We start from the raw sequence: 11,214 nt of genomic DNA on the forward strand, positions 1-11,214 counted from the left end.
GATTATGGGTGATAGGGTATAACAAACTCTCCCTGCCATCTGTTTTACTTGAATAAAGTTAAATAAATAAATGTTTATTTTTTTAAAAACACAGGATTTGTGCCTCTCTCAAAGAGTTTACAGATAAAGAATATTAAACAAAATGTTAACATTGAATTGTAGTAACTTTTTGCATAAGCAATATTCTTTCTTTTTTAGTTAATGTTAATTATCATGAAAAAATATAAACTACCTCTGTGTTAGTCTAGTAAAGTGGCACTTAACTCTGGCAATATATTAGAATCTGTCCCAGTCACCTCGCATTTTCTATTTCTTGCACCACACTTAAGACTATCAATAATTATCTCAGTTAATGTCAATCTTCTCACGCATACTCTAGAATATATATTTCTTGAGGGAGGGAACAATATCTATTTTTTGTTCACAATTCTATTCCCAGCATCAGCCAGAGTATCTGACAGATAGTAGCACCTCAATAAGTATCTACAAAATGAATCAATCAATAAATATATGATGAACGACAGGATAAATCATCTACTTAAGTTAAAAATAAAAATTACTTATGTGGAGATAATGGTGGTTTCCTGATTTAAAGAGAAAAGGAGGGAATTCCCAGGTGGCCCAGTGGTTAGGACTCCGCACTGTCACTGCTGAGGGCCTGGGTTCAATCCCTGGTCGGGGAACTAAGATCCCACAAGCTGTCCGGTACAGCCAAAAAAGTAAATAAGAGAAAAGGAACTTCATATATGCATTTAATATTAACATAAATTCCTTGATTTTCTATCCAGCAAATAAGTCGAAATTTGGAACATGATTATTAGACTGCTATAATTTCTATCATTGAGTTATGAACATTAAATATCAGCTTTTAGACAACTGAAAACTCAGTATGAACTTACATTCTACTGTTAATTTCCTAAAAGCTGATGCAGGAGGCTTAGGCTACATTGATAAAAGCGGAATGTTCAGATGAAGAGAGCTATTGGCTTGGGATATTCTCTTTGGTCAGACATCATCTGAAATGTTGTTTGCAGTTAACTCCTAGATTCATTCACTACACTGTGCCTGATTCACATTCTGTGAGGAAAATCAGTAACATTATTTATGAATGTTGGTCATAACATTAAAAAAAAATAAGCTTGTGTGTGCTGAGATGGGTAACCATGATGATAAAAGAGTTAGACAACTTGTTATATGAGGAAAGGTTTAATTAAGTGAAATGTTTAGCTGGAGCAGAAATATCTCATGGGAAGAATTACTCACAAATATTTGAAGGACTGTCATAGGAAAGAGGATGAAATACATCTCGTGAGGCTCCAGGGAATAGAACTAGGACCAATGTGTAGAAATACAGTGAAGCCAACTTTGACAGAGCAAAAATAAAACTTTCCAGCACTTTAAACTTCCTGAAATTGGAATCAGCTGCTATATAAAGACCGTCCCTCAAAATAATCCAGCAGAAATTGAATACTGTAGAGAAAATTCTGCTTTGGATGGGGATCGTTAGACTTGAAGATTTTAATGTAATTTAGAATTTTGAAATTCTATAAATCTGGAAGCTCTTTCATGCATCACTTTGCAAATAGAACTGGATATTGATTTTTTCATATTGTATTTGTGAAACGAAACATGCTCTTCATTACAAAAGCTGTACAATTACACTCATGAGTCACTAGGTAAACTTATACAAAAACAGCGTACTCTTAAATGCATTTATTATAAATTGGATTTGTTTCCCTACAGAGTAGAGAGAAATAGTATATCGATAACTTGGGAATTTTAAATTTTAAAATGTTTGCATGATATTTTGGCATGTAAAGAAGTACTTATTTTCTAATACATGTTTAAACTTTTAATGATATAATAATGGCAGTATAACATACCAGATTTTAAAAAATAACCTTCCCTTCATTGTAACAATCACAAAACCCACCAGTTTTTTGACCCCATCTGAGTAAGTGATGCTGTTACCAGGGAGATGGAGATGGAGCAACTGCAAATTGATATCTTTATGGTCTCATATATGTGGTTCCTCCTGACTTGCAACTGATAGAGAAGCTAAAGAAATTCAAGCAGAAAGAAGTGTCTCTAATCTGAGGTGGTTACTCTTACAATACTCTTACAATAACCTGCATTTGACATTTGTGTAAATAATTTTTTCACAGGAAAATAATATATATCAGAATATTACACTTAGACCATGCATGCACTATAGAATTAACCTTTGCAACATCATATAAGCAAGGAAGAAAACTCTTAGGAGAGCTAAGTTATTACTCTGCATCCAGAGAAAGTAGCAGAAGGACTGCTCCTTCGATTACCAGCCTATGGAGAAACCCTTGTGTGTACAAAACGTCTGCACACGAACCAGCAACTTGACATAACATTTTATACTCCATATGTGTCAGGCCTTGGGATCAGGGAAACAATATTCTTTCAGCCTATTTATCCCATCACTAACTGTAACAACCTATGGCGGTTTTAATCTGTAAATACCCAGCAAGTGTACCCCTAAAGGCGGGAGAGACTTGCTCAAATGTTCTGCACACCACAGAGTCTGAGAGCACGCTGACCGAATGCAAAGGGATCGAGTCAATTTTGCCCACAGAACAGCAACGTAGTAAGCTGAGTCATGGCTGGAATGCACATCCAAGCAAACTTTCTCAGATACCTGAATTAAGACAAGAATCCACACCCATTATGGAGAAGAGGATTTAGGTGAAGGAAGGAGAGGTACAGTCTTGATGGGCTCTGCTCTTTTAGAGAAAGAGGGAATGGAATAAATTATGGTTCTTTATTTAAAAACAGAAAAATGTGAAGAACAAGTTTAGACCTAAAACAATCACAGGTACCTGAGGATAACATGCACTTGTGTAGAAACAGAATGGACCAGTATTCTAAACTGAAACAAAACAAAACAAGAAAGGAATTGCCTGACTCAGTAATTTATCACCTTGAGCAAGTCAGTCAGCCGCCCCTAGCTTTGGTTCCATCATTTGCAAATGTGTATAATAAATCTGCAGATGTACCTCATCAGATTGCCAGTCATTAAGATATCCTGACTATCTGACACCAAAGTGCGGAGAGACAGAAAGTCTCACAAGGTGCTGGTGGAGGTATAACTTGCTACAATCTTTTTAGTATTTCTTAAAAGCAATAATGTTTATGTCTTTTGATGTAAATATATAATGTAATGAATCTTACTTAGAGAAGTGAAAAATTTGCACAGATGGATGAAGCTACAAAAGTATATATGTGTATATATATGTATATACATGTATAATACATATATACTCACACACATATAGAACACATACATAAAAACAAATGTTTGTTGTTCCACATATATGTACATGCACACACATATAGATATATATATAAATAAACCTACATTTATTGTGACCACCTAGAGGGGTGGGATAGGGAGGGTGAGAGGGAGGGAGATGCAAGAGGGAAGAGATATGGGAACATATGTATATGTATAACTGATTCACTTTGTTGTAAGGCAGAAACTAGCACACCACTGTAAAGCAATTATACTCCAATAAAGATGTTAAAAAAATAAATAAATAAATAAATAAACGTACATTTATGTAGACACACAGATTTGGAAAGCTTTGAGATATATATATCTCTCTCTCTATACACACACGAATATATATATATATATATATATATATATATATATATATATATATATATACACATGCATGTTATATCTCATATATTTTACATACTATACTAATATATTTGTTAATATACCATCTATACATATGCAGATCCTTGTTTATATTATATAGATAAAACATTACATAGGGAAAAAAGTGGCAAAGTAATGTCTCAAATATTATCCCATTTTCGTTGTTAATAAAATGTAATATATGTGAATAATGTTAGAAGTGTGCATATGTGTGTTTCATATATATAAAAGCAGAGTGCTACACACTAAAGGGTTAACAGCAGGAGAGCAGGACTGAAAGAAAGGTTAGGTCTTCCAAAAGTCACTCCTACCTTTTTCCTCTCCCTCCCCCCACTGGAAAAGTCAGGTATTAACCTACCCAGTGGCCTGGCAGTTAGGGTTGCCCACGTAATCAAGTGTAGCCAGTGAGGCAAAGGGAAGGTCAGCTAGGGGAATTCTGAGAAACCTTTTGCCTTTGGAATGAAAGGGACAGAGGCAGCTGGCACTGCCTTCCCCTCTCTCCTTTCTTGCCTGAAACTTGAAGGGGAGAAGAACATGCCACCCCAAAACATGACTCATAAGGATCACCTGGAGCTGATTATTTTGAGAAGCAGCATACATAGCAGAAACTCTGGAAGCAGCATAGAAGTAAACCTTTTGTAGGGAAAATTTAAATTTATAAGGGAAATCTCCATTTGCAGGGGTGTCTCCTCCCTCTCTGTACCAGGAAGAGGATGAGTAAATCGTTGGAAACTCATCAGTGAAAGAAGCAGAGACTTAAATCTGCACAACACACCCTACCCACGTTTAACCCAGCTTCTCCTGGTTATCGCCCCACACCTTTCTTCCTCTTATCAGTAGCTGAAGATGGTATTTAAGCCAGTGGCTTAGGCTGTCTTGAGGAGTTATTCATTTTCCCTGGGTATCTCCCATTGATACATGTTAATAAACTTCTATTTGTTTTTATCTTGTTTATCTGTCTTTTATTACAGGGGTCCCTGCTAAGAACTAAGAAGAGCAGAGGAAAAATTGTTTTTCCTCTGCTACACACTCAAATATGATTCTTGGAGCTTCAGCAATCGTACTGCAACCATGAGAAACAGCCCCCCACAACTGCAGAGATATAATCAAGACCAGCCACTGCTTACATAAATGCTTCTGTTTATATGAGAAAAATAAACTTCTATGCATCACTGTTAGTTCGGTTTTCTGTTACTTGCATTCCAAAGCATGTCTGACTGATAAAGGAGAGACTATTAACTTCTCTTCATTGCTTAAGTTGCTGTAATAAGCATGCATTATTATTGCAATTTTTCAAGTGATTTTTTAAAGTAGAAAAGTTAAAGAAAATGAGGCAACTAAAGAAACTTTTAGAAAGATTTATTTATCCTGTGTCATTGCACTCTAAGCATTGTACTTATTTAAACTGAAATATGTTCTGTCACTAGTTTGTTTGTTACTTGTTAAGTAACCCTGAGAAGTATTTAAGATATACCTCCCTTATTCCATAATCAATCATTGAACCCTTTGCTAAATTACTGAAAGACATATCAAGGTTAGTGCTAGCAAAAACAGGAGCTTATTAAGTATCAAGTGTATTTAGAAGTGCTCTACAGCAATCATTATTCTTTCAACAACACTGAATATCTTTTTAAAATGTAAATATTAAAGCTATTCAAAAAATTTATTCACACAGATTTGGAGAACATTTTTCTCCCATCCCAAGGGTATAGGACTCTACAGAAATTTTTCTTTTTCTGATTTGAATTTGAGGCAATTGTGAATCAAATACTTGCTTATTACATTATTTGTTTTAAATGCATAGATAATTAAGCAGTAAGGATAACCTTTCAGGGTCTATATAAGAAAGGATAATATAGCACTTTACAAGGAAATGTAATATTATTACGAAGGTAGATGGGGTAGGAAGGTAGGGGTGGGAAGAGGGTAAGGAATACTACATGGAGAGATCACAAACAGAGAAAGCAGTTAGCACAACTAAGATTTGATGCTTATTGCAAAGATGCTCAAGGGATATAGCAAAAGGCAAAATATATCATTTACACATCAAGTCTTTTTTGTTGTTGTTGGTATTACCAAGAAAACTCTCTTTCACAAGGACTTGGGAGGTTGTTCCCGAAATGTCGTCATCAAAAAAGATCTCCCAGTCACTGTGGGAGGCAGAAGCCTAACAGCAAAGACAGATGGCCTAGGCACATTGGCCAGCCTCTCTCTTCACATCCTCCAGGGCTTTTCCAGCAAAACTCTCCTGCCTTTATTTCAGCAGAGTTCATCTCTCTCATATTGCAATAATCGTGACACCAACTGCAATGGCCTGCAATAAAGTCTGCCTAGACTGTTTAACTCTACCTGGTACAGCTTGGCTCTGACAATAGTGTATGCTGGACTGTTACTGCTGCGTTTTACTGAGGGATGCACCTGCCTGTTCTCCAGCTTCCCTGCTCTGAGTGGGCTCTCTCAACCTCTCTCTCTCTCTCTCTCTGTTTCTCATTAATTTTGGATATCTTCTTCTAGACTTCTTTGTAAAAGCTAGTTCTTCAGCAACTCTACTCTCTTTCATGGTTGAAAGTATAGCTTACTCACATATTTCACATATACTGTAGAGTCACTTTATTAACTTTTCTAAAAATTTAAATTTTTCAGTGGAAGTTGCTACCTGTCTGACATCAACCTAACTTTGTCATTGGCTCACAGTCACAAACACAAAACCAGTCATTTTTTAGCTGCTACCCACCTGCACCCCACTCAGGAGCTTCAGCTGCTCTAAAATTTCTCTCTGGAGGCCTAGCACATCTCTGCTTGTATTTCATATGGATTCTTCTCACAACTGCCTACAGACAACTATTAAAAGATGCTAAATGATGTATTTTAGCCATTTTTATCCATTCCTCAAGCCATGTACTAAAATCAACGGGCCTTAACGTTGTTGGTAGAGATGCAAGGGAGCTTGTATTTAAGGTTGGAGTCAATTTTACTTTCAGAATGGCAATTGGCTAATATCCTTTATGTCAAAACAACTTATTTGGAACAAAATAAATCATAAAATAATTCTATTGTCAAATTTCAGCCATAAAATCAGTTTCCAGAATAAAGTCAAATATTTCTTTCCAATAGATACTTTAATTTATAAAAATCAACCAAACTTTGGCCCAAATTTCTTAAGGTTTGGTCACATGAATCTCTAGATTGAAATTATCTGGGTACTTCTGAAAAGTGCAGGTCTCAGGGCCCACCCCAGACTCTTTGGGTAGGAATTCCTGGCAACTAATCCGAGAATCTGTGCATTTTATGTGCACACCAGGTATGCTTCAAAAGAGTGTGTTTTTTTTTTTCCTTTGGTTACACAACTAAAATATTGAAGCAGGGGTTCCTCTTTATTCTAGCGCAGTAGAAAAATACAAATGGAAAAAAAAATCAAAGCAACAGAATAGAAACAAAACCGGGAAAAAAAAATACCCAAGTGTAAATGTATGTTAATTTATAATAAATGTGTCATCTCAAATTTGTGAACAAAGAATGGCATTTAAGATGCTAAGGGCAACTTGATATACAAGGGTATAAAATAAAATTACCCTTTCATTATTATAAAGCTAACTTCCAGATTCATTAAAGATTTCAAAGTTTAACACTCAACTATAATAATATAGAGATTCTATAGAAACAGAAACCATAGAGATAACTATAGGCTAACACTTAAATGATCATAGAGTAGAAAAATATAACCAAGGAAAGACATCATAAAGAAAGGCAGTATATAGAAAAATTTGACCACACATGGAAATTCTGTACAATTGAAATATAACAATAAACTTATAAATAAATAAAAAACAGCTACCAAACTATAAAGAAGATAAAAACAAATGGAAGTTGGGAAAAACAAGTATTTGCAACATATTGTTAACTTACTTGTCTAAATCTTCACCATTTTAAGGGATTCGATTTTGCTGGTGGAAGCAAGGCTGGGGAGAGCAGTAGAGGCAGTAGACTTCTACCCTTGCCAACAATCCAAGGACCCAAGTTACAGAAGGGACAACCCCAGTCCCGGGCTTTTCTCCTATGCAGCCATGTACATCAAGTAGAACAGATGAGGCAGCCTAGGTACATAAAACAGTTATTTTAATTGTTGTATCCATTACCCAAGATTTTAAGGAAGTCTAAAATATGTAGCTTAGCACAGTATCTTTTATTTTCAACCTCAAATATTTTTCCTCTACAAAACTTGCTGAAATACTTCTTCAAGGTAGCACTATGTAAATGTATTTAATCTTGACTTCATTTGCATGTTATTGCCATCATCATGAGGAGAAGACCATGACCACAGCAGCTACATTGAAAGCTTCACAATTTAATCCTTCGGAACCTTGTTCCCACTGGACTGAAACCCTATTATGTCCTTAGTTTATCCGCAAACACAATTGTCTTAGTCTTTATCTCACTTTTTGTCAGCCGATTATTCTTTCTTCTTATCTTGCTGACCAGGATAATTTCATCACAAGCCTTAAACCCTCCAAGTATTTATGGCTATATGATCTCTGCCAAACTATTTTCAAATGCAGTTGTAACTTACAGTACTAAAGTCTATCTATATTTCACCACATATTAATTCTCATATAATAAATATTTTGATTTACTTTGATATAACCTGTCAAGCAAGGGAGTGAGGGAGGACGAAAGGAAGCCAGATATTTTAGATGAAATACATATCATATTTGAAGTTACTATGTTTTACTTGTTACTTGTCCAATAAAAATAATAAAACGTTAAATAAAATCAAACAAACATTAACCAAAGTAAAGCACAATGGGCGCAGTAAGTAAAAATATAATACATGTGATAATCAGACTGTCTGCGTCTTTCTTTGTATAAAGAAACCTTTCAATATAAAAAGGACATACTAATACAAAAGAGAATGACATGTGCATACAACTATCAAAAGAAATAAAAGTGAGCTATAAGCATATGAAAAATTGTTAGCCCTGTAATAGTAAAAAGGGGGAAAAAAGCAAAGTAAAATAACAAGATAGCATTTTCCATGGAGTAATAATGCACATTCACTGACAATGGGCTTTCTGCCAGGTGCTGTTCTAAGAGCTCTACATGGACTATATAATTTAACCCTCATAGTACTCTTATCACTGTCCACATTTTACAGACAAGGAAACACGAAGAGAAGATTATAAACTGTTGAGGAGCACACAGGCTGCAGGGCTGAGATTCAGACTCCAGAGGGGCCCAGCTCCGGAGTCCACACCCCTCACCATCACAGAGCGAGCCAGACAAACATCACTGATTATAAGCAACGTTGGCCAGGGTTTTAGGAAAGGGAGAACTGTCAAAATGCTCCTGGATATGGTAGAATCTGGTGAAACTTTGGAAGGCTATCTTAGACCATTCAGGCTGCTGTAACAAAAATATCGTACAATGGGTGGCTTAAACAACAAACATTTATTTCTTATATTTCTGGAGGCTGGAAAGTCTGAGATCAAGTTGCCAACAGATTCAGTGCCTGGTTGAGGGTTCACTTCTTGGATCAAAGGCATCTTCTCCTGTGTCTTCTCTTGGTGGAAGGGGTGAGAGAACTCTCTGTGGTCTCTCTACAAGGGCAATAATCCCATTCCTGAGAGCTCCTCCCTCATGACCTAATCACCTCCCAAAGGCCCCACCTCCAAATACCATCACCTTGGGGGGGGTGAAGATTTCAACATGTGAATTTGGGGAAAACACAAATATTCAGTCCATAACAAGGGCGACTTAGTCTTAAGTATCAAGAGCATTAAAAAAAAAAAAAAAAAAAAATGCCCATTAAAATAGAAATTCTAATTCCTGAAAGTTATGCTCAGGAAACAAACACAGACCTACAGAAAGTTTTACACAGAAGTTTTTTATTAGTGTTGCTTGTAATAGAAAAAAATAAGAGAGTATGAATACCCACTCAATTGATGATTGGGTAAGTAAAGGATGAAACAGTATACAATTATTTAAACAAACTCTCAAGAATATTTAAGGAATTGGGGAAATGTTAATAATAAATTGCAATGAGAAAAGTGCAAATTAAATAACTATATGTGCAATATAGCCTCCAATTTTTTGAAACGTTATACATATACCTATATGTGTATAGTCTCATTTTTATATATTTTATATTATATAATAATATACCATATAATATTAAATATGTAAAATACAATTGAATCTGTAAACATATACATTTTTGTATATAGTCTCATATTTTAAGTATTATATAATTAAGTAAGTGTAAATATTATGAATATATACATGTATACGTGCACATATATGATTGACAATATATATGAAAATATTGAGACATTTGATAGGGCATTGGGATCACAGATGATTATTTTTATTAGCTTTCTGTATGTTCCAAATTTTCTATAACAAACATATGCTTCTTCTATAATAGAAAACTATGAAAAGGAGCTGGAAACCAAGAGGACAAAAGTACGTGGGTCTCTCAAGACCTCACTGCCTCCAACAGCATCACATCATCCACCTGGCCCTGAAGTCAGACAGGCAGAAAGGGGGTGTCTGTGGGAGCTGAGGTAGGCACAAGGTAACAAATAACAAGTGTGACAGATGGCAACCTGTGAGTAGCAGCAGCAGCGCCTTGCTTCCTGCACCAGCATCGAAGCAAGATACGACTGATGCTTCCTCCCAAATCCGATGCAAAAGAAGAGGGAAACCCCTGTTCACCCACAGAAGGGGATTCTGGAAAATGCAGTTCCAGTTTAGCTAAGTAGACACAGGACAACTCTAAATCAACCAAGTTTGTCTCCTTACTCCACTGATCCCCAAAGGGCTTGCTTTTCAAACAAAAGATCAGTGAGTGAGAAACTGGAAGCAATACCTCAACTTACACAAATCCTTCCCTTGACATGTAAAATAACAGTCCCTGCTAACTCCTCAGAGTTTGGTTTTCTTATCCAACTCCATTCCCCTTACTCTCAAGAGTAATAAAAATTCTTCTGAACATGTAAAATAAAACAGGTCCCCATAGAATTCCTGAGAGTTTAGTTAAGGAAACCAAACTCCATTCCCTCCCTTACTCTCAAGAGTAAGAGGGGCTTTTAAAAATTTTACTTGGCAGAAGAGAGAATATTTATTAAATGTGAAGCTGTTTCTTCCAACTTTTCACTCACAGATCTGTTTCAAAAAAAGAAAGAAAGGGAGGAAGGAAGGAAGGAGGGAGGAAGGGAAGGGAAGGGAAGGGAAGGGAAGGGAAGGGAAGGGAAGGGAGGGAAGGAAGGAAGGAAGGAAGGAAGGAAGGAAGGAAGGAAGGAAGGAAGAAAAGAAGGTCACTCTTAACCAGAAAACAAATAAATTGCCATAGACTAATATCAAAATAGTTAAAATGCTTTATCTTCTCCAGTGAGAACCATTTGCCCCATCTAAAATGTTCACTCCAGTTGGTTCCAATAAATTACATTTGGGAGAAGTTCAAATGCCCTCCTGGAACAAAGGACTCACATTGCCTAGCCTTTTCTAGGTCCCAATCA

General features: G+C 35.9%; 1 long non-coding RNA gene and 1 other non-coding gene across 2 annotated transcripts in view; one reads left to right on the top strand and one right to left on the bottom strand.

Annotated features, from left to right (window-relative positions):
- The window catches only part of LOC137776768 (uncharacterized), a 551,097-nt gene extending 543,350 nt beyond the window's left edge, over positions 1–7,747 (bottom strand). Inside the window, exon 1 of the long non-coding RNA XR_011076316.1 lies at positions 7,607–7,747. This is a non-coding gene — a long non-coding RNA (uncharacterized lncRNA). The remainder of the gene's footprint in view (positions 1–7,606) is intronic.
- Positions 611–683, top strand: TRNAD-GUC (transfer RNA aspartic acid (anticodon GUC)). The gene has a single exon. It is a non-coding gene; the product is annotated as a tRNA-Asp (tRNA).
- Positions 7,748–11,214: the final 3,467 nt, after the last annotated feature.

Source organism: Eschrichtius robustus, chromosome 14 (assembly GCF_028021215.1).
Source record: "Eschrichtius robustus isolate mEscRob2 chromosome 14, mEscRob2.pri, whole genome shotgun sequence".
Taxonomy (NCBI): Eukaryota; Metazoa; Chordata; class Mammalia; order Artiodactyla; family Eschrichtiidae; genus Eschrichtius; species Eschrichtius robustus.